The sequence below is a fragment of the Erythranthe guttata genome, chromosome 1 (assembly GCF_056151865.1).
Source record: "Erythranthe guttata isolate IM_541 chromosome 1, IM_541, whole genome shotgun sequence".
NCBI classification, from domain to species: Eukaryota; Viridiplantae; Streptophyta; class Magnoliopsida; order Lamiales; family Phrymaceae; genus Erythranthe; species Erythranthe guttata.
The window spans coordinates 10,096,713-10,121,556 of NC_142533.1; the positions used below are offsets into that span (position 1 = coordinate 10,096,713).

A 24,844-nucleotide genomic window follows, 5' to 3' on the forward strand; every position below is an offset into this window, starting at 1 on the left:
GAAATATAAATTAATCCATAAAAAAATCCACGTAAACGTAAACGTTGAGTGTTATTTCTACACTCAACTGTATCTTTTGAATTAAGTGTTTTTGCTATTGTTTGGTTATGCGCATTAAAGTCCTAGTGTTGTATTTTGTGTTTTTAAGAACGTTGTTGCGAATGCACTTTTGCGCATATTTTTGACATGTACGTTTGTGCATGTCCATTTGAACGAGTGTGTTTGTGCATCTTTGTGGATTTGTATTAATGTCCTAGGATTGTAGTTTGTGTTTTCATGATCTTTTTTGAGAATGCACTTTTGCGTGAGTACTTTTGTGCATGCTATTGTACTTTTACTTATGTGCGTATATTTTGTAGCGAGTGCTTTTGCGCACGTTTCTTTATGCGCATTCATGTCCTTGTACTCTAGCACGTACATGATCGCTTTTGGAATCAAATTTTGACCATGTTCGAGTCCGAATTTGGAAATTTGACATTAGACAGGAATTGTAGCCAGCTAAAATAGCTTTCTAATGCCGCCTGAACCAGTTGATATGGAGTCCGGATGAGAAAGTTATGCTCGACTTCGTGGACACTACCGAAGATGTTCAGGGATTCTCTCTTCTAATTTGATTTTATTTTCCTTATTGCAACTCTTTTCTTACTCTTTGATCATTTTTGCTTCATGGACACCTAATTATCAATGTGTACCTATAGGATACTAAATCCACCAATCAAAACAAAAATATAAATTAATCCATAAAAAAATCCACGTAAACATAAACGTTGAGTGTTATTTCTACACTCCACTGTATCTTTTGTATTTAGTGTTTTTGCTGTTTTTTGGTTACGCATATTAAAGTCCTTGTGTTGTATTTTGTGTTTTTAAAAACGTTGTTGCGAATGCACTTTTGCGCATGTTTTTTTACATGTACATTTGAGCATGTCCATTTGAGTGAGTGTGTTCTTGCATGTTTGTTGATTTGTATTAATGTCCTGGGATTGTAGTTGGTGTTTTCATGATCCTTTTTGCGAATACACTTTTGCGTGAGTACTTTTGTGCATGCTTTTGTACTATTACTTATGTGTATTTGTGCACGTTTCTTGATGCGCATTCATGTCATCGAACTGGAGCACGTATTTTCATAATCGCTTTTGGAATCCAATTTTGACCATGTTCGAGTCCGAATTTGGAAATTTGACATTAGACAGGAATTGTAGCCATCTAATATTGCTTTCTAATGCCGCCGGAACCAGTTCATTTGGAGTACGGATGAGAAAGTTATGCTCGACTTCGTGGACACTACCGAAGATGTCGAGGGATCCTCTCTTCTAATTTGATTTTATTTTTCTAATTGCAACTCTTTTCTTACTCTTTGATCATTTTTGCTTCCTGGACACCTAATTATCAATTTGTACCTATAAGATACTAAATCCGCCAATTAAAACAGAAATATAAATTTATCCATAAAAAAATCCACGTAAACGTAAACGATGAGTGTTATTTCTACACTCCACTGTATCTTTTGTATTTAGTGTTTTTTCTATTGTTTGGTTATGCGTATTAAAGTCCTAGTGTTGTATTTCGTGTTTTAAGAACGTTGTTGCGAATGCACTTTTGCGCATGTTTTTCTACATGTACGTTTTTGCATGTCCATTTGAGCGAGTGTGTTCTTGCATGTTTGTTGATTTGTGTTAATGTCCTAGGATTGTAGTTGGTGTTTTCATGATCCTTTTTGCGAATGCACTTTTGCGTGAGTACTTTTGTGCATGCTTTTGTACTATTACTTATGTGCGTATATTTTGTAGTGAGTGCTTTTGTGCACATTTTTTTATGCGCATTCGTGTCCCTGTACTGTAGCACGTATTTTCATGATCGCTTTTGGAATCCAATTTTGACCATGTTCGAGTTCGAATTTTGAAATTTAAAATTAGACAGGAATTGTAGCCAACTAAAATTGCTTTCTAATGCCGCCGGAACCAGTTGAGTTGGAGTCCGGATGAGAAAGTTATGCTCGACTTCGTGGACACTACCGAAAATGTTGAGGGATCCTCTCTTCTAATTTGATTTTATTTTCCTAACTGCAACTCTTTTCTTACTCTTTGATCATTTTTGCTTCATGGACATCTAATTATCAATTTGTACCTATAACACACTAAATCCGCAAATTAAAACAGAAATATAAATTAATCCATAAAAAAATCCACGTGAACGTAAACATTGAGTGTTATTTCTACACTCCACTGTATCTTTTGTATTTAGTGTTTTTGCTATTGTCTGGTTATGCGTATTAAAGTCCTAGTGTTGTATTTCGTGTTTTTAAGAACGTTGTTGCGAATGCACTTTTGCGCATATTTCTTACATGTACGTTTGTGCATGTCCATTTGAGCGAGTGCGTTCTTGCATGTTTGTTGATTTTTATTAATGTCCTAGGATTGTAGTTGGTGTTTTCATGATCCTTTTTGCGAATGCACTTTTGCGTGAGTACTTTTGTGCATGCTTTTGTACTTTTACTTATGTGCGTATCCTTTGTAGCGAGTGTTTTTGTGCACATTTTCTTGATGCGCATTCATATCCCCGTACTGTAGCAGGTATTTTCATGATCGCTTTTGGAATCCAATTTTTACCATGTTCGAGTTCGAATTTGGAAATTTGACATTAGACAGGAATTGTAGCCAGCTAAAATTGCTTTCTTATGCCGCCGGAACCAGTTGATTTAGAGTCCGGATGAGAAACTTATGCTCGACTTCGTGGACACTACCGAAAACTTCGAGGGATCCTCTCTTCTAATTTGATTTTATTTCCCTAATTGCAACTCTTTTCTTACTCTTTGATAATTTTTGCTTCATGGACACCTAATTATCAATTTGTACCTATAAGATACTAAATCCGCAGATTAAAACAGAAATATAAATCAATCCATAAAAAAATCCACATAAACGTAAACGTTGAGTGTTATTTGTACACTCCACTGTATCTTTTGTATTTAGTGTTTTTGCTATTGTTTGGTTATGCGTATTAAAGTCCTAGTGTTGTATTTCGTGTTTTTAAGAACGTTGTTGCGAATGCACTTTTGCGCCTGTTTTTTTACATGTACGTTTGTGCATGTATATTTGAGCGAGCGTGTTCTTGCATGTTTGTTGATTTGTAATAATGTCCTAGGATTGTAGTTGGTGTTTTATGATCCTTTTTGCGAATGCACTTTTGCGTGAGTACTTTTGTGCATGCTTTTCTACTATTACTTATGTGCGTATATTTTGTAACGAGTGTTTTTGTGCACTTTTTTTGATGCGCATTCGTGTCCTCGAACTGTAGAACGTATTTTCATGATCGCTTTTGGAATCCAATTTTGACCATGGTCGAGTCCGAATTTGGAAATTTGACATTAGACAGGAATTGTAGCCAGCTAAAATTGCTTTCTAATGCCGCCGGAACCAGTTGATTTGGAGTCCGGATGAGAAAGTTATGCTCGACTTCGTGGACACTATCGAAGATGTTGAGGGATCCTCTCTTCTAATTTGATTTTATTTTCCTAATTGCAACTCTTTTCTTACTCTTTGATCATTTTTGCTTCATGGACACCTAATTATCAATTTGTAGCTATAGGATACTAAATCCACCAAATAAAACAAAAATATAAATTAACCCATAAAAAAATCCACGTAAACGTAAACGTTGAGTGTTATTTCTACACTCCACTGTATCTTTTGTATTTAGTGTTTTTGCTATTGTTTGGTTATGCGCATTAAAGTCCTAGTGTTGTATTTCGTGTTTTTATGAACAATGTTGCGAATGCACTTTTGCGCATATTTTTTACATGTACGTTTGTGCATGTCCATTTGAGCGAGTGTGTTTGTGCATGTTTGTGGATTTGTATTAATGTCCTAGGATTGTAGCTTGTGTTTTCATGATCCTTCTTGCGAATGCACTTTTGCGTGTGAACTTTTGTGCATGTAATTGTACTTTTACTTATGTGCGTATATTTTGTAGCGAGTGCTTTTGTGCACGTTTCTTGATGCGCATTCATGTCCCCGTACTGTAGCACGTATTTTCATGATCGCTTTTGGAATCCAATTTTTACCATGTTCGAGTTCGAATTTGGAAATTTGACATTAGATAGGAATTGTAGCCAGCTAAAATTGCTTTCTTATGCCGCCGGAACCAGTTGATTTAGAGTCCGGATGAGAAAATTATGCTCGACTTCGTGGACACTACCGAAGATGTTGAGGGATCCTCTCTTATAATATTATTTTATTTTCCTAATTGCAACTCTTTTCTTACTCTTTGATCATTTTTGTTTCATGGACACCTAATTATTAATTTGTAGCTATAGGATACTAAATCCACCAATTAAAACCAAAAATATAAATTAATCCATAAAAAAATCCACGTAAATGTAAACGTTGAGTGTTATTTCTACACTCAACTGTATCTTTTGTATTTAGTGTTTTAGCTATTGTTTGGTTATGCGCATTAAACTCCTAGTGTTGTATTTTGTGTTTTTAAGAACGTTGTTGCGAATGCGCTTTTGCGCATATTTTTTACATGTACGTTTGTGCATGTCCATTTGAGCGAGTGTGTTTGTGCATCTTTGTGGATTTGTATTAATGTCCTAGGATTGTAGTTTGTGTTTTCATGATCCTTTTTGCGAACGCACTTTTGCGTGTGAACTTTTGTGCATGCTATTGTACTTTTACTTATGTGCGTATATTTTGTAGCGAGTGCTTTTGTGCACGTTTCTTTATGCTAAAATTTTGTGCACTTTTTTTGATGCGCATTCGTGTCCTCGAACTGTAGAACGTATTTTCATGATCGCTTTTGGAATCCAATTTTGACCATGGTCGAGTCCGAATTTGGAAATTTGACATTAGACAGGAATTGTAGCCAGCTAAAATTGCTTTCTAATGCCGCCGGAAACAGTTGATTTGGAGTCCGGATGAGAAAGTTATGCTCGACTTCGTGGACACTATCGAAGATGTTGAGGGATCCTCTCTTCTAATTTGATTTTATTTTCCTAATTGCAACTCTTTTCTTACTCTTTGATCATTTTTGCTTCATGGACACCTAATTATCAATTTGTACCTATAGGATACTAAATCCACCAAATAAAACAAAAATATAAATTAACCCATAAAAAAATCCACGTAAACGTAAACGTTGAGTGTTATTTCTACACTCCACTGTATCTTTTGTATTTAGTGTTTTTGCTATTGTTTGGTTATGCGCATTAAAGTCCTAGTGTTGTATTTCGTGTTTTTATGAACAATGTTGCGAATGCACTTTTGCGCATATTTTTTACATGTACGTTTGTGCATGTCCATTTGAGCGAGTGTGTTTGTGCATGTTTGTGGATTTGTATTAATGTCCTAGGATTGTAGCTTGTGTTTTCATGATCCTTCTTGCGAATGCACTTTTGCGTGTGAACTTTTGTGCATGTAATTGTACTTTTACTTATGTGCGTATATTTTGTAGCGAGTGCTTTTGTGCACGTTTCTTGATGCGCATTCATGTCCCCGTACTGTAGCACGTATTTTCATGATCGCTTTTGGAATCCAATTTTTACCATGTTCGAGTTCGAATTTGGAAATTTGACATTAGATAGGAATTGTAGCCAGCTAAAATTGCTTTCTTATGCCGCCGGAACCAGTTGATTTAGAGTCCGGATGAGAAAATTATGCTCGACTTCGTGGACACTACCGAAGATGTTGAGGGATCCTCTCTTATAATATTATTTTATTTTCCTAATTGCAACTCTTTTCTTACTCTTTGATCATTTTTGTTTCATGGACACCTAATTATTAATTTGTAGCTATAGGATACTAAATCCACCAATTAAAACCAAAAATATAAATTAATCCATAAAAAAATCCACGTAAATGTAAACGTTGAGTGTTATTTCTACACTCAACTGTATCTTTTGTATTTAGTGTTTTAGCTATTGTTTGGTTATGCGCATTAAACTCCTAGTGTTGTATTTTGTGTTTTTAAGAACGTTGTTGCGAATGCGCTTTTGCGCATATTTTTTACATGTACGTTTGTGCATGTCCATTTGAGCGAGTGTGTTTGTGCATCTTTGTGGATTTGTATTAATGTCCTAGGATTGTAGTTTGTGTTTTCATGATCCTTTTTGCGAACGCACTTTTGCGTGTGAACTTTTGTGCATGCTATTGTACTTTTACTTATGTGCGTATATTTTGTAGCGAGTGCTTTTGTGCACGTTTCTTTATGCTAAAATTTTGTGCACTTTTTTTGATGCGCATTCGTGTCCTCGAACTGTAGAACGTATTTTCATGATCGCTTTTGGAATCCAATTTTGACCATGGTCGAGTCCGAATTTGGAAATTTGACATTAGACAGGAATTGTAGCCAGCTAAAATTGCTTTCTAATGCCGCCGGAAACAGTTGATTTGGAGTCCGGATGAGAAAGTTATGCTCGACTTCGTGGACACTATCGAAGATGTTGAGGGATCCTCTCTTCTAATTTGATTTTATTTTCCTAATTGCAACTCTTTTCTTACTCTTTGATCATTTTTGCTTCATGGACACCTAATTATCAATTTGTACCTATAGGATACTAAATCCACCAAATAAAACAAAAATATAAATTAACCCATAAAAAAATCCACGTAAACGTAAACGTTGAGTGTTATTTCTACACTCCACTGTATCTTTTGTATTTAGTGTTTTTGCTATTGTTTGGTTATGCGCATTAAAGTCCTAGTGTTGTATTTCGTGTTTTTATGAACGTTGTTGCGAATGCACTTTCGCGCATATTTTTTACATGTACGTTTGTGCATGTCCATTTGAGCGAGTGTGTTTGTGCATGTTTGTGGATTTGTATTAATGTCCTAGGATTGTAGCTTGTGTTTTCATGATCCTTTTTGGGAATGCACTTTTGCGTGTGAACTTTTGTGCATGCTATTGTACTTTTACTTCTGTGCGTATATTTTGTAGCGAGTGCTTTTGTGCACTTTTCTTGATGCGCATTCATGTCCCTGTACTGTAGCACGTATTTTCATGATCGCTTTTGGAATCCAATTTTGACCATGTTCGAGTTTGAATTTTGAAATTTAAAATTAGACAGGAATTGTAGCCTGCTAAAATTGCTTTCTAATGCCGCCGGAACCAGTTGAGTTGGAGTCCGGATGAGAAAGTTATGCTCGACTTCGTGGACACTACCGAAGATGTTGAGGGATCCTCTCTTCTAATTTGATTTTCTTTTCCTAATTGCAACTCTTTTCTTACTCTTTGATCATTTTTGCTTCATGGACACCTAATTATCAATTTTTACCTATAAGATACTAAATCCGCCAATTAAAACAGAAATATAAATTAATCCATAAAAAAATCCACGTAAACGTAAACGTTGAGTGTTATTTCTACACTCCACTGTATCTTTTGTATTTAGTGTTTTTGCTATTGTTTGGTTATGCGTATTAAAGTCCTAGTGTTGTATTTCGTGTTTTTAAGAACGTTGTTGCGAATGCACTTTTGCGCATGTTTTTTTACATGTACGTTTGTGCATGTCCATTTGAGCGAGTGTGTTCTTATATGTTTGTTGATTTGTATTAATGTCCTAGGATTGTAGTTGGTGTTTTCATGATCCTTTTTGCGAATGCAATTTTGCGTGAGTACTTTTGTACATGCTTTTGTACTTTTACTTATGTGCGTATATTTTGTAGCGAGTGCTTTTGTGCACGTTTCTTGATGCGCATTCATGTCCTCGTACTGTAGCATGTATTTTCATGATCGCTTTTGGAATCCAATTTGGACCATGTTCGAGCCCGAATTTGGAAATTTGACATTAGCCATGAATTGTAGCCAGCTAAAATTGCTTTCTAATGCCGCCGGAACCAGTTGATTTGGAGTCCGGATGAGAAAGTTATGCTCGACTTCGTGGACACTACCGAAGATGTTGAGGGATCCTCTCTTCTAATTTGATTTTATTTTCCTAATTGCAACTCTTTTCTTACTCTTTGATCATTTTTGCTTCATGGACACCTAATTATCAATTTGTACCAATAGGATACTAAATCCACCAACTTAAACAAAAATATAAATTAATCCATAAAAAAATCCACGTAAACGTAAACGTTGAGTGATATTTCTACACTCCACTGTATCTTTTGTATTTAGTGTTTTTGCTATTGTTTGGTTATGCGTATTAAAGTCCTAGTGTTGTATTTCGTGTTTTTATGAACGTTCTTGCGAATGCACTTTTGCGCATATTTTTGACATGTACGTTTGTGCATGTCCATTTGAGCGAGTGTGTTTGTGCATCTTTGTGGATTTGTATTAATGTCCTAGGATTGTAGTTTGTGTTTTCATGATCCTTTTTGCGAACGCACTTTTGCGTGAGTACTTTTGTGCATGCTATTGTACTTTTACTTATGTGCGTATATTTTGTAGTGAGTGCTTTTGTGCACGTTTCTTTATGCTAAAATTTTGTGCACTTTTTTTGATGCGCATTCGTGTCCTCGAACTGTAGAACGTATTTTCATGATCGCTTTTGGAATCCAATTTTGACCATGGTCGAGTCCGAATTTGGAAATTTGACATTAGACAGGAATTGTAGCCAGCTAAAATTGCTTTCTAATGCCGCCGGAAACAGTTGATTTGGAGTCCCGATGAGAAAGTTATGCTCGACTTCGTGGACACTATCGAAGATGTTGAGGGATCCTCTCTTCTAATTTGATTTTATTTTCCTAATTGCAACTCTTTTCTTACTCTTTGATCATTTTTGCTTCATGGACACCTAATTATCAATTTGTACCTATAGGATACTAAATCCACCAAATAAAACAAAAATATAAATTAACCCATAAAATTTGACATGTACGTTTGTGCATGTCCATTTGAGCGAGTGTGTTTGTGCATCTTTGTGGATTTGTATTAATGTCCTAGGATTGTAGTTTGTGTTTTCATGATCCTTTTTGCGAATGCACTTTTACGTGAGTACTTTTGTGCATGCTTTTGTACTTTTACTTATGTGCGTATCTTTTGTAGGGAGTGTTTTTGTGCACGTTTTTTGATGCGCATTCGTGTCCTCGAATTGTAGCATGTATTTTCATGATCGCTTTCGGAATCAAATTTTGACCATGTTCGAGCCCGAATTTGGAAATTTGACATTAGACAGGAATTTTCGCCAGCTAAAATAGCTTTGTAATGCGGCCGGAACAAGTTTATTTGGAGTTCGGATGAGAAAGTTATGCTCGACTTCGTGGACACTACCGAAGATGTTGTGGGATCCTCTCTTCTAATTTGATTTTATTTTCCTAATTTCAACTCTTTTCTTACTCTTTGATGATTATTGCTTCATGGACACCTAATTATCAATTTGTACCTATAAGATATTAAATCCACCAATTAAAACAAAAATATAAATTAATCCATAAAAAATCCACGTAAACGTAAACGTTGAGTGTTATTTCTACACTCCATTGTATCTTTTGTATTTAGTGTTCTTGCTATTGTTAGGTTATGCGTATTAAAGTCCTAGTGTTGTATTTCATGTTTTTAAGAACGTTGTTGCGAATGCACTTTTGCGCATATTTTTTACATGTACGTTTGTGCATGTCCATCTGCGCGAGTGTGTTTGTGCATGTTTGTGGATTTGTATTAATGTCCTAGAATTGTAGTTTGTGTTTTCATGATCCTTTTTGCGATTGCACTTTTGCGTGAGTACTTTTGTGCATGCCTTTGTACTTTTACGTATGTGCGTATCTTTTGTAGCGAGTGTTTTTGTGCACGTTTTTTGATGCGCATTCGTGTCCTCGAATTGTAGCATGTATTTTCATGCTCGCTTTCGGAATCAAATTTTGACCATGTTCGAGCCCGAATTTGGAAATTTGACATTAGACAGGAATTTTAGCCAGCTAAAATAGCTTTGTAATGCCGCCGGAACAAGTTGATTTGGAGTTCGGATGAGAAAGTTATGCTCGACTTCATGGACACTACCGAAGATGTTGAGGGATCCTCTCTTCTAATTTGATTTTATTTTCCTAATTGCAACTCTTTTCTTACTCTTTGATCATTTTTGCTTCATGGACACATAATTATCAATTTGTACCTATAGGATACTTAATCCACCAATTAGAACAAAAATATAAATTAATCCATAAAAAATCCATGTAAACATAAACGTTGAGTGTTATTTCTACACTCCACTGTATCTTTTGTATTTAGTGTTTTTGCTGTTTTTTGGTTACGCGTATTAAAGTCCTTCTGTTGTATTTTGTGTTTTAAGAACGTTGTTGCGAATGCACTTTTGCGCATGTTTTTTTACATGTACGTTTGAGCATGTCCATTTGAGCGAGTGTGTTCTTGCATGTTTGTTGATTTGTATTAATGTCCTGGGATTGTAGGTTGTGTTTTCATGATCCTTTTTGCGAATGCACTTTTGCGTGAGTACTTTTGTGCATGCTTTTGTAATATTACTTATGTGTATATTTTGTAGCGAGTGCTTTTGTGCACGTTTCTTGATCCGCATTCATGTCATCGTACTGTAGCACGTATGTTCATGATCGCTTTTTGAATCCAATTTTGACCATGTTCGAGTCCGAATTTGGAAATTTGACATTAGATAGGAATTGTAGCCAGCTAATATTGCTTTCTAATGCCGCCGAAACCAGTTGATTTGGAGTACGGATGTTAAAGTTATGCTCGACTTCGTGGACACTACCGAAGATGTCGAGGGATCCTCTCTTCTAATTTGATTTTATTTTTCTAATTACAACTCTTTTCTTACTCTTTGATCATTTTTGCTTCCTGGACACCTAATTATCAATTTGTACCTATAAGATACTAAATCCGCCAATTAAAACAGAAATATAAATTTATCCATAAAAAATCCACGTAAACGTAAACGATGAGTGTTATTTCTACACTCCACTGTATCTTTTGTATTTAGTGTTTTTTCTATTGTTTGGTTATGCGTATTAAAGTCCTAGTGTTGTATTTCGTGTTTTAAGAACGTTGTTGCGAATGCACTTTTGCGCATGTTTTTTTACATGTACGTTTTTGCATGTCCATTTGAGCGAGTGTGTTCTTGCATGTTTGTTGATTTGTGTTAATGTCCTAGGATTGTAGTTGGTGTTTTCATGATCCTTTTTGCGAATGCACTTTTGCGTGAGTACTTTTGTGCATGCTTTTGTACTATTACTTATGTGCGTATATTTTGTAGTGAGTGCTTTTGTGCACGTATTTTTATGCGCATTCATGTCCCTGTACTGTAGCACGTATTTTCATGATCGCTTTTGGAATCCAATTTTGACCATGTTCGAGTTCGAATTTGGAAATTTGAGACTAGACAGGAATTGTAGCTAGCTAAAATTGCTTTCTAATGCCGCCGGAACCAGTTGAGTTGGAGTCCGGATGAGAAAGTTATGCTCGACTTCGTGGACACTACCGAAGATGTTGAGGGATCCTCTCTTCTAATTTGATTTTCTTTTCCTAATTGCAACTCTTTTCTTACTCTTTGATCATTTTTGCTTCATGGACACCTAATTATCAATTTGTACCTATAAGATACTAAATCCGCCAATTAAAACAGAAATATTAATTAATCCATAAAAAAATCCACGTAAACGTAAACGTTGAGTGTTATTTCTACACTCCACTGTATCTTTTGTATTTAGTGTTTTTGCTATTGTTTTGTTATGTGTATTAAAGTCCGAGTGTTGTATTTCGTGTTTTTAAGAACGTTGTTGCGAATGCACATTTGCGCATGTTTTTTTACATTTTCGTTTGTGCATGTCCATTTGAGCGAGCGTGTTCTTTCATGTTTGTTGATTTGTATTAATGTCCTAGGATTGTAGTTGGTGTTTTCGTGATCCTTTTTGCGAATGCACTTTTGCGTGAGTACTTTTGTGCATGCTTTTCAACTATTACTTATGTGCGTATATTTAGAAGCAAGTGCTTTTGTGCACTTTTTTTGATGCGCATTCGTGTCCTCGAACTGTAGAACGTATTTCGATGATTGCTTTTGGAATCCAATTATGACCATGTTCGAGTCCGAATTTGGAAATTTGAGATTAGACAGGAATTGTAGCCAGCTAAAATTGCTTTCTAATGCCGCCGGAACCAGTTGATTTTGAGTCCGGATAAGAAAGTTATGCTCGACTTCGTGGACACTACCGAAGATGTTGAGGGATCCTCTCTTCTAATTTGGTTTTATTTTCCTAACTGCAACTCTTTTCTTACTCTTCGATCATTTTTGCTTCATGGACATCTAATTATCAATTTGTACCTATAAGACACTAAATCCGCAAATTAAAACAGAAATATAAATTAATCCATAAAAAAATCCACGTGAACGTAAACATTGAGTGTTATTTCTACACTCCACTGTATCTTTTGTATTTAGTGTTTTTGCTATTGTCTGGTTATGCGTATTAAAGTCCTAGTGTTGTATTTCGTGTTTTTAAGAACGTTGTTGCGAATGCACTTTTGCGCATATTTCTTACATGTACGTTTGTGCATGTCCATTTGAGCGAGTGTGTTTGTGCAAGTTTGTGGATTTGTATTAATGTCCTAGGATTGTAGCTTGTGTTTTCATGATCCTTCTTGCGAATGCACTTTTGCGTGTGAACTTTTGTGCATGCTATTGTACTTTTACTTATGTGCGTATATTTTGTAGCGAGTGCTTTTGTGCACGTTTTTTGATGCGCATTCATGTCCCCGTACTGTAGCACGTATTTTCATGATCGCATTTGGAATCCAATTTTGACCATGTTCGAGTTTGAATTTGGAAATTTGACATTAGACAGGAATTGTAGCCAGCTAAAATTGCTTTCTTATGCCGCCGGAACCAGTTGATTTAGAGTCCGGATGTAAATTTTCTTAATAACTAGTAGAGAGTTATATACAATAACATGAGCATTGAAATAAGGACATATCCAATAAACAACAAGATCCCTGAATAAGCTAAGTTTCATTTATGCAGATCACAAGCAAGCATGTAACCAATGCTCGTGTGTGTATCTGCATGTGTGCGTGTTTTATGTATGCAGACTAGTAACACTAGGGCAATAAACCGAGCAAAGAAACTAAGGCAATGTTCCTCACTCTCTCAATCCAAAAGCAAATGACACTAATATGCATTTGCACTTAAAGCTGCTCTTTTTCTCTCCTTTTAAAGTCACGAGTCCCTCTGCACTTTCAAACTAGCTATTACGAAACGAAGCCATGAAACTGCAAATGCTTAACAGTAACATCCTTCCATACTACATTAATATGCAGACTATCTAATTCCCCAAATGCAATGTAAAATCCATAATTCTAGAATTAATTACATTTCTATTCCAAAATTCCTAAAACATACATAATGTCATCCATAAAAAATCAGATCTAAAAAGAGTATATTTTTAGGGAAATATAAAATCAATTCTCGTAAACCATAAAACTCAAAATTGGATATTTTGCTTAAAATTGTCTCGCTCAAATCGCTTATGTCGTTGCCACACCAACAACCACAGTGGAATTGGACATGGATTAAGTGTCGTGGTTGGTAGTTTACGAGAAAGTGAAAACCCTAGATCCTAAAGCCTAAATCGTTCATACCCGTACGAATCACTGTGTGGAGGAACATACCTCTTCGGTGGTTGTGGTCTCGTTGCAAGGTCGCGTTGCAAGATAGTGCTGGTTTTGGTTTTTTGTGGCGTCTTTCTCCTCTTCTCGCCGTTTCTCCATTTTCACTCAAAACTCTATTCTTTATCTTCCGCAGTGTACTGTTGAACATTTCCTTTAATATTTAAAGGAACGCAGCAATTATATTTTCATTTTTTTATTTAAAGGAACGCATGATTCCACTAACAATTATAATATATATAATATTTAAAGAATACAATTGAAGTTAAAGTTGCAACACTTTTCTTGCAGAGGGTATGTAACATTTAAATACCGTTAGAAAAACATTTTTAATTAAAAATATATATTTAGTATTAATAGTAACAGATAAATTTTATTTCTAACGGACAATTACCGTTAGATATTTCAAACAGTCTATTTCCGTTAGAATTAAAAAAATTGTGCTGTTACAAAATCCTCTTTTTGGTGAAGTGATGATCGCTTTTTGAATCCAATTTTGACCATGTTCGAGCCCGAATGCATGCTTTTGTACTTTAACTTATGTGCGTATATTTTGTAGCGAGTGTTTTTATGCACGTTTCTTGATGCGCAATCGTGTCCTCGAACTGTAGAACGTATTTTCATGATCGCTTTTGGAATCCAATTTTGACCATGTTCGAGTCCGAATTTGGAAATTTGACATTAGACGGGAATTGTAGCCAGCTAAAATTGCTTTCTAATGCCGCCGGAACCAGTTGATTTGGAGTCCGGATGAGAAAGTTATGCTCGACTTCGTGGACACTACCGAAGATGTTGAGGGATCCTCTCTTCTAATTTGATTTTATTTTCCTAACTGCAACTCTTTTCTTATTCTTTGATCATTTTTGCTTCATGGACACCTACTTATCAATTTGTACCTATAGGATACTAAATCCGCAAATTTAAACAGAAATATAAATTAATCCATAAAAAAATCCACGTAAACGTAAACATTGAGTGTTATTTCTACACTCCACGTAATCTTTTGTATTTAGTGTTCTTGCTATTGTTTGGTTATGCGTATTAAAGTCTAGTGCTGTATTTCGTGTTTTTAAGAACGTTGTTGCGAATGTACTTTTGCGCATATTTTTTACATGTACGTTTGTGCATGTCCATTTGAGCGAGTGTGTTTGTGCAAGTTTGTGGATTTGTATTAATGTCCTAGGATTGTAGTTTGTGTTTTCGTGATCCTTTTTGCGAATGCACTTTTGCGTGTGAAATTTTGTGCATGCTATTGTACTTTTACTTATGTTCGTATATTTTGTAGCGAGTACTTTTGTGCACGTTTCTTGATGCGCATTCATGTCCCCGTACTGTAGCACGTATTTTCATGATCGCTTTTGGAATCCAATTTTGACCATGTTCGAGTCCGAATTTGGAAATTTGACATAAGATAGGAATTGTAGCCAGCTAAAATTGCTTTCTTATGCCGCCGGAACTAGTTGATTTAGAGTCCGGATGAGATAGTTATGCTCGACTTCGTGGACACTACCGAAGATGTCGAGGGATCCTCTCTTCTAATTTGATTTTGTTTTCCTAATTGCAACTCTTTTCTTACTCTTTGATCATTTTTGCTTCATGGACACCTAATTATGAATTTGTACCTATAAGATACTAAATCCGCCAATTAAAACAGAAATATAAATTAATCCATAAAAAAAATCCACGTAAACGTAAACGTTGAGTGTTATTTCTACACTCCACTGTATCTTTTGTATTTAGTGTTTTTGCTATTGTTTGGTTATGCGTATTAAAGTCCTAGTGTTGTATTTCGTGTTTTTAAGAACGTTGTTGCGAATGCACTTTTGCGCATGTTTTTTTACATGTACGTTTGTGCATGTATATTTGAGCGAGCGTGTTCTTGCATGTTTGTTGATTTGTAATAATGTCCTAGGATTGTAGTTGGTGTTTTCATGATCCTTTTTGCGAATGCACTTTTGCGTGAGTACTTTTGTGCATGCTTTTGTACTATTACTTATGTGTGTGTATTTTGTAGCGAGTGCTTTTGTGCACGTTTCTTGATGCGCATTCGTGTCCTCGAACTGTAGCATGTATTTTCATGCACTACACCAAAAAGGCAATTTTCTAACAGATATATCCGTTAGAAATAATTTTACTAATGGCGAAAAACCATTAGAAATTCTGCGTTAGAAATTCAAGGCTCTGATTTTCTAACGGATATAACCGTTGGAAACATTAATAAATACCGTTAGAAAAATTAATATTCTAACGGGTATATCCGCTAGAAATAGTGTTCCAACAGTTTCCTATTGTAACACTTATAGCTAAATATCTAACGAATATAACCGTTAGAAATTTTAAAAGAATATGAAAATATTAATGTTATAATTTTTTTTATTCTCACCTGATTTTAAATTAATAAATACTAATAATATAATTCATAAATAAATATTACGCATAGAGAATAAAATCAAATTATTCTATTAAAATAGAAATCTGATACAAAATATATTTCTCCATCATTCACATAAAAATTTCAATCACAAGTACAAAAAATATCCATGAACTATCAACTATTACAATATTGTTTTCACTATTTCCTAGCATTCATACACATTAATAGAAGATCCATGTACCCTAATCGTTCATGATGTCAAGAATGCTCTTGCTGGCACGAGCAATGAGTTCATTATCATCATCCTCAGTTATTGTCTTCATAAAAATATTCGGTCTCTAGTAGAATTGTAATACAAAACACATATCCAAAAAGTTAATTAAGGTTGTAACTATCACTCACATCATGATTCTAAAAGACATGCTGCTTGTATAATCCTCTCTGAAGCTCTCAATTATTTTGTTCCACATTTGAGAAAATTTTGCTACCTCGTTGTCCTAATTAGATCGAACCTGCAAAGCCCAGTAAATTCTGATTGACAAATATAGAATTTAAAATAACAGATTACTGTGAAAACGAGAACGATTGAAACCTCTGCAAATTTTCGGGAGAAACGGGAACATAAACAACTATATGCACACAATACGTAACTGTTACCAAAAAAGTTCTTAATGGTTTTTGCAAATTCAGAAATCTTTTTCCAACTATATATGCATACGTAACTGGCAACACAATCACCTGTAGACACAAAAACAAACTTTAGTATGTATCTCAACTTTACATGCAATTACATGCTCTTTCTTACTTTCCAGCTCACAACAATATCGGGAACTGATGCATAACAATTTTGAACAATTAAAATACATAGAATAATTGAGAGTCAAACAAAATATAAGAAGATTAGCATATTTTGTCCTATTATTACCTTGTGCGGATTTTAGTATGGCTGCTGTGATGGAAATGCTTGATAATCATCTCCATCAATTGTACCGCTTAAATTACCACATCCATTCCAAGCAATCATGTGATCGTTGCCTTCATAAGAAAATAAATTGAAAATGATATGATATACTGCGTTAGAGAATAAGTTAATTACAATATATGGACAAATAACAATTCAGTTTTACCTATAGGCATAAAATACAAAAGCTCCGCATTATGTCATTACTCATAAATATGTGTCAAAATGAATGTGTCTCGACAAAACTGATTTACAAATCCACCGATCTCCTTAAATTTATTCCTTGAAAAAGACTGCTTGTATATTCGTCAAAGTCGCTATATCTCAAATTAACTGAGATGTTGGATGTAAATTTTCTTAATAACTAGTAGAGAGTTAAATACAATCACATGAGCATTGAAATAAGGACATATCCAATAAACAACAAGATCCCTGAATAAGCTAAGTTTCATTTATGCAGATCACAAGCAAGCATGTAACCAATGCTCGTGTGTGTATCTGCATGTGTGCGTGTTTTATGTATGCAGACTAGTAAAACTAGGGCAATAAACCGAGCAAAGAAACTAAGGCAATGTTCCTCACTCTCTCAATCCAAAAGCAAATGACACTAATATGCATTTGCACTTAAAGCTGCTCTTTTTCTCTCCTTTTAAAGTCACGAGTCCCTCTGCACTTTCAAACTAGCTATTACGAAACGAAGCCATGAAACTGCAAATGCTTAACAGTAACATCCTTCCATACTACATTAATAAGCAGACTATCTAATTCCCCAAATGCAATGTAAAATCCATAATTCTAGAATTAATTACATTTCTATTCCAAAATTCCTAAAACATACATAATGTCATCCACAAAAAAATCAGATCTAAAAAGAGTATATTTTTAGGGAAATATAAAATCAATTCTCGTAAACCATAAAACTCAAAATTGGATATTTTGCTTAAAATTGTCTCGTTCAAATCGCTTCTGTCGTTGCCACACCAACAACCACAGTGGAATTGGACATGGATTAAGTGTCGTGGTTGGTAGTTTACGAGAAAGTGAAAACCCTAGATCCTAAAGCCTAAATCGTTCATACCCGTACGAATCACTGTGTGGAGGAACATACCTCTTCGGTGGTTGTGGTCTCGTTGCAAGGTCGCGTTGCAAGATAGTGCTGGTTTTGGTTTTTTGTGGCGTCTTTCTCCTCTTCTCGCCGTTTCTCCATTTTCACTCAAAACTCTATTCTTTATCTTCCGCAGTGTACTGTTGAACATTTCCTTTAATATTTAAAGGAACGCAGCAATTATATTTTCATTTTTTTATTTAAAGGAACGCATGATTCCACTAACAATTTTAATATATATAATATTTAAAGAATACAATTGAAGTTAAAGTTGCAACACTTTTCTTGCAGAGGGTATGTAACATTTAAATACCGTTAGAAAAACATTTTTAATTAAAAATATATATTTAGTATTAATAGTAATAGATAAATTTTATTTCTACCGGACAATTACCGTTAGATATTTCTAACAGTCTATTTCCGTTAGAATTAAAAAAATTGTGCTGTTACAAAATCCTCTTTTTGGTGAAGTGATGATCGCTTTTTGAATCCAATTTTGACCATGTTCGAGCCCGAATTTGGAAATTTGACATAAGACAGGAATTGAAGCCAGCTAAAATAGCTTTGTAATGCCGATTGAACCAGTTGATTTGGAGTCCGGATGAGAAAGTTATGCCCCACTTCGTGGACACTACCGAAGATGTTGAGGGATCCTCTCTTCTAATTTGATTTTATTTTCCTAATTGCAACTCTTGTAACACCCCACCTTTCCAAAACCCGAAAATCCTAAAACCCGAGAATAATATTCCTAACTCGAGAAAACCCTTAGGAAATATTATTACGTGATTATATGCATTACGTGAATTTAATTATGTTACTTGCGTGAATAATTACGTGCACTATTATATATGTGACTTATATGATTTAAATTCCCGAATATTAAAAATACTATGAAATTTCGTGAATTACGTAGTTTTATGTGAATAATTGCGTATTCTTATTTATTTGATAAATTATTTGAAACTTGGTAAACTATGTGAATTATATACATATATATACTCGTACATACATGCATGCATACGTATACATACATTTATACTAATACTTGCATTATACATTTGAATATATATATATGTCCGAAATTGTGTGTGTGTGTGTTCAGATATATGTGTGTGTGTTAAGATGCAAGTTGTGATTTAAATTAAATAAATAAATTATGTGTAATTAGGCATGCACTTACACTTGGCAAATGCTAATCATTTTAGCTAAGCCTACACTCTACCTTCATTAGTAAGATGAAGAGACACCTTCATCTCTTTTCCTTCCAACACCTCCACACTTACTTGTCTCTCTCCCTTCTCCACCGAGACAAACCACGACCACCATCGGCCTCTCCTCTCTCCACCTCATTTCTCATTTTCAAAGAAAACCCCAAAATTAAAATGAGAGTTCCTTATTTAACTCTTGCCTTGGACTACTCCAAGAACACCATCAAGACCACTTGCCTTCTTTCGGGAGATCACAACTCCTCCCTCCTTGAAGCTCACACCATTTCTTTCACAATCAAGGTGGCTTGGTTGGACTTTGGTGCTTGAAAGCTTTCCTCTCCTTTCGGTTATTTTGCTTTCTTCGATTTTAAGGTAAGAAACTCGATTTCTTGCTGCAATTAAGGGACATCAATAGTATTGAAATGATTTTCATGAAATTTTAAAAGATTGGGGAAGATTTCGAAAATTTAGGGGTTTTTGAAGAAAAATGGAAAATGAGTGTTTCTTGTTAAATTCTTGTTCTTGCATGCATTATCTATGTTGATAGTGGGTAGATACAACTTTTATTGGCCAAAAGCCTTAAGAAATTTCAGATTTCAAAAAGGGGTTTTCAAGAAAAAGGCATTTTTAACTTTTTGTGGTTGCATGTGTAGATCTTCGAAAGTTTGGGCCAAATCTGTAATTTTTGTAAAGTCTGTCCGAAAAATGCTTTCAAAACTGTTTTCCAGCATTTATTGAACTAAAATTTCGGATTTAAAGAATTTTTGTAAGAAAAAGTTGATTTTGAAATTCTAGTAGGCTTGCATGTGTAGATCTAGAAATTTTGGGGCAAATTATGTAATTTCCGAAATTTCTGCATAAGGTAACTTTTCAACTTCATTTTCTGCATCTAGTAAAGTGGAATTTCAGATTTGTTAGGGGTTTTCATGAAAAAGTTGATTTTGAACTTCTAGTGTGGTTGCATGTGTAAATTTCGAAACTTTTGGGTCAAAACTGCAATTTCCGAAAAGTCTCTCATTTTTAAAGTTTGGATCTGTTTTTCAGCAAGTATTAGATATGAAAAAGTTTTATTTAACAAGTTTTTAATTCAAGAGTTATATTAAAGTTTTTGATTTTTAAATTGAAAAAGGGATTTTCCTAGTTTTTAATTTCAAGAAAATTCGAAACTTTGTAAAACTTTAAAATAATTTCAGAATCTGGAATTTGAGTCAGTTAGGAGTTCTAGGATTTAATTTGAGAATTTTTGGAATTAGTTTGCTAATATTTCGAAATTAGGATAATTGCATGTCATTTACATATGTTTTGTGCTTTAAGTGTTCATGTTTTGAATTAATGGTCATGAATTATGAATTTTAGTATTTTTGCACTTTGATTTGCTGCTGGATGTGTTTAATGGCTGTGAGGAATTGATTGAAATGGATTATTACCTAGAAGTGGTAATAAGTCCATTTAATGAGAATTGGAAAAAGAGGAATTTGTTCCTAAGTTTATTTGATGAGTAATTAGTGATGTTTAATGTGTTGATTGTACATGTTTGTGTGCTGAATATGTGTGAGTGTGTGTGCTGAATGTGCATGTGGTGTGTTTATATGTGAGAATTTGGGATTTTTGCCCAAATTGTAAATGTGTGGTAAATTGTGGTATTTGTGTGATTTGTGGCACTTGATTGATATTTGTGATGTCATGTGTGGGTTATAGCATTATTTCGAAAAGTTGCATTAAATGATTTTTATTTGAAAGGTTAATGGAATATCGGGTAATAAACAACTCGGATATAGTGGGCCGGTATCCAACTAGGATGATGTGGTAGTGGTTTGATTCCACTTAGTGAAAACGGGCTCGTAACAGGTTTATTATTCGGTACAGGAATTAATCTTTCACGGATCCGATAAAACGAAAATGTATTTTCATGATTTTCACAAAAAGGGCATTTTAGTCATTTTGCATAATTATGTGATCTTGTTAAATGATGTATGTTCGTGAGATATGTGAATTGATCGATTGCCTTGTGTTGTGTGCTGATTGTGGGTAAGAACGGGTATACAATATTATATATTATGTATAACGTATTTCCAAAGTTTGATATTACTCGGATTTCTTACTGAGCTTTATAGCTCATATAGATGTCTTTTAATTGCAGGTAGTAGTAATCCTCAACCGGGATGGATCGAGTAGTGGATCGAGGTCTTGCCCGGGATTTTGGAAGACGTACGAGGACCTATGAACGATGCTAGACTTTTGGTTATTTTCTTTTGGTGGTGTAACCCTAAACCGTAACATTTCTCTTTTCGTACTTTTGAACTCATTTTTATTATGAATCGTACTTAATTCCTACTTTAATATAGTAAGTTTCGTAATTTGCTATTCTCATGCCTTCGTTAGAAAACATCGAATTATTCACAAAAAATAACCTTTCCGAACTCTGATTTATTCTCGAACCGAAAAATGTTTAGTGAGAATGTAGCACTCGAATGAGAAACCTCCTTTCGAAACTTATTTCTAAATCAAGCTTTGTATTCGGCTAAATCAATCCAACAAAGTTTTCGAAAATGCAAAGCCTTCAACACCCAAAAGAAAATATTTTTAATAATTGCATTTTCACCCCATTCCAATGTTTTCAAAAATTACAAAGAGATCCTTTGCTTTCGCTAGTTTAATAAATATTCCGATAAACTGGTTCGATTTATCGCCCATCTAGAAGGGGGGTGCTACAACTCTTTTCTTACTCTTTGATCATATTTGCTTCATGGACACCTAATTATCAATTTGTACCTATAGGATACTAAATCCACCAATTAAAACAAAAATATAAATTAACCCATAAAAAAATCCACGTAAACGTAAACGTTGAGTGTTATTTCTACACTCCACTGTATCTTTTGTATTTATTGTTTTTGCTATTGTTTGGTTATGCTTATTAAAGTCCTAGTGTTGTATTTCGCGTTTTTAAGAACGTTGTTGCGAATGCACTTTTGCGCATATTTTTTACATGTACGTTTGTGCATGTCCATTTGAGCGACTGTGTTTGTGCATGTTTGTTGATTTGTATTAATGTCCTAGGATTGTAGTTTGTGTTTTCGTGATCCTTTTTGCGAATGCACTTTTGCGTGTGAACTTTTGTGCATGCTATTATAGTTTTTCTTATGTGTGTATATTTTGTAGCGAGTGCTTTTGTGCACGTTTCTTGATGCGCATTCGTGTCCTCGAAGTGTAGCATGTATTTTCATGATCGCTTTCGGAATCCAATTTTGACCATGTTCGATCCCGAATTTGGAAATTTGACATTAGATAGGAATTGTAGCCAGCTAAAATAGCTTTGTAATGCCGCCGGAACCAGTTGAGTTGGATTCCGGATGAGAAAGTTATGCTCGACTTCGTGGACAATACCGAAGATGTTGAGGGATCCTCTCTTCTAATTTGATTTTATTTTCCTAATTGCAACTCTTTTCTTACTCTTTGATCATTTTTGCTTCATGGACACCTAATTATCAATTTGTACCTATAAGATACTAAATACGCCAATTAAAACAGAAATATAAATTAATCCATAAAAAAATCAACTTAAACGTAAACGTTGAGTGTTATTTCTACACTCCACTGTATCTTTTGTATTTATTGTTTTTGCTATTGTTTGGTTATGCGTATTAAAGTCCTAGTGTTGTATTTCGTGTTTTTAAGAACGTTGTTGCGAATGCACTTTTGCGCATGTTTTTTTACATGTACGTTTGTGCATGTCCATTTGAGCGAGCGTGTTCTTGCATGTTTGTTGATTTGTATTAATGTCCTAGGATTATAGTTGGTGTTTTCATGATCCTTTTTGTGAATGCACTTTTGCATGAGTAATTTTGTGCATGCTTTTCTACTATTACTTATGTGCGTATATTTTGTAGCGAGTGCTTTTGTGCACTTTTTTTGATGCGCATTCGTGTCCTCGAACTGTATAACGTATTTTCATGATCGCTTTTGGAATCCAATTTTGACCATGGTCGAGTCCGAATTTGGAAATTTGACATTAGACAGGAATTGCAGCCAGCTAAAATTGCTTTCTAATGCCGCCGGAACCAGTTGATTTGGACTCCGGATGAGAAAGTTATGCTCGACTTCGTGGACATTACCGAAGATGTTGAGGGATCCTCTCTTCTAATTTGATTTTATTTTCCTAATTGCAACTCTTTTCTTACTCTTTGATCATTTTTGCTTCATGGACACCTAATTATTAATTTCTACCTATAGGATTCTAAATCCACCAATTAAAACCAAAATATAAATTAATCCATAAAAAAATCCACGTAAACGTAAACGTTGGGTGTTATTTCTACACTCCACTGTATCTTTTGTATTTAATGTTTTTGCTAGTGTTTGGTTATTCGTATTAATGTCCTAGGGTTGTATTTTGTGTTTTTAAGAACGTTGTTGCGAATGCACTTTTGCGCATATTTTTTACATGTACGTTTCTGCATGTCCAATTTAGCGAGTGTGTTTGTGCATGTTTGTGGATTTGTATTAATGTCCTAGGATTGTAGTTGGTGTTTTCATGACCCTTTTTGCGAATGCACTTTTGCGTGAGTACTTTTGTGCATGCTTTTGTACTTTTACTTATGTGCGTATCTTTTGTAGCGAGGGCTTTTGTGCATGTTTTTTGATGCGCTTTCGTGTCCTCGAACTGTAGCACGTATTTTCATGATCGCTTTTGGAATCCAATTTTGATCATGTTCGAGCCCGAATTTGGAAATTTGACATTAGACAGGAATTGTAGCCAGCTAAAATAGCTTTGAAATGCCGCTAGAACCAGTTGATTTGGAGTCCGGATGAGAAAGTTATGCTCGACTTCGTGGACACTACCGAAGATGTTGAGGGATCCTCTCTTCTAACTTGATTTTATTTTCCTAATTGCAACTCTTTTATTACTCTTTGATCATTTTTGCTTCATGGACATCTAATTATCAATTTGTACCTATAGGATACTGAATACACCAATTAAAACAAAAATATAAATTAACCCATAAAAAAATCCACGTAAACGTAAACGTTGAGTGTTATTTCTACACTCCACTGTATCTTTTGTATTTAGTGTTTTTGCTATTGTTTGGTTATGCGTATTAAAGTCCTAGTGTTGTATTTCGTGTTTTTAAGAACGTTGTTGCGAATGCACTTTTGCGCATATTTTTTACATGTACGTTTGTGCATGTCCATTTGAGCGAGTGTGTTTGTGCATGTTTGTTGATTTGTATTAATGTCCTAGGATTGTAGCTTCTGTTTTCATGATCCTTTTTGCGAATGCACTTTTGCATGAGTACTTTTGTGCATGCCATTGTACTTTTAATTATGTGCGTATATTTTGTAGCGAGTGCTTTTGTGCACGTTTCTAGATGCGCATTCGTGTCCCCGTACTGCAGCAAGTATTTTCATGATCGCTTTTGGAATCCAATTTTGACCATGTTCGAGTCCGAATTTGGAAATTTGACATTACACAGGAATTGTAGCCAGCTAAAATTGCTTTCTTTTGCCGCTGGAACCAGTTGATTTAGAGTCCGGATGAGACAGTTATGCTCGACTTCGTGGACACTACCGAAGATGTCGAGGGATCCTCTCTTCTAATTTGATTTTATTATCCTAATTGCAACTCT

At 34.7% G+C, this 24,844-nt stretch overlaps 1 long non-coding RNA gene across 1 annotated transcript; it reads right to left on the reverse strand.

Moving 5' to 3' along the window:
• Positions 1-16,054: 16,054 nt before the first annotated feature.
• LOC148772820 (uncharacterized) lies at positions 16,055-18,201 on the reverse strand. Its single transcript, XR_016032941.1, has 3 exons — positions 18,013-18,201; positions 16,869-16,978; positions 16,055-16,455 (listed from the first exon to the last, which is right to left on the reverse strand). It is a non-coding gene; the product is annotated as an uncharacterized LOC148772820 (long non-coding RNA).
• Between the last annotated feature and the right edge of the window lie 6,643 nt (positions 18,202-24,844).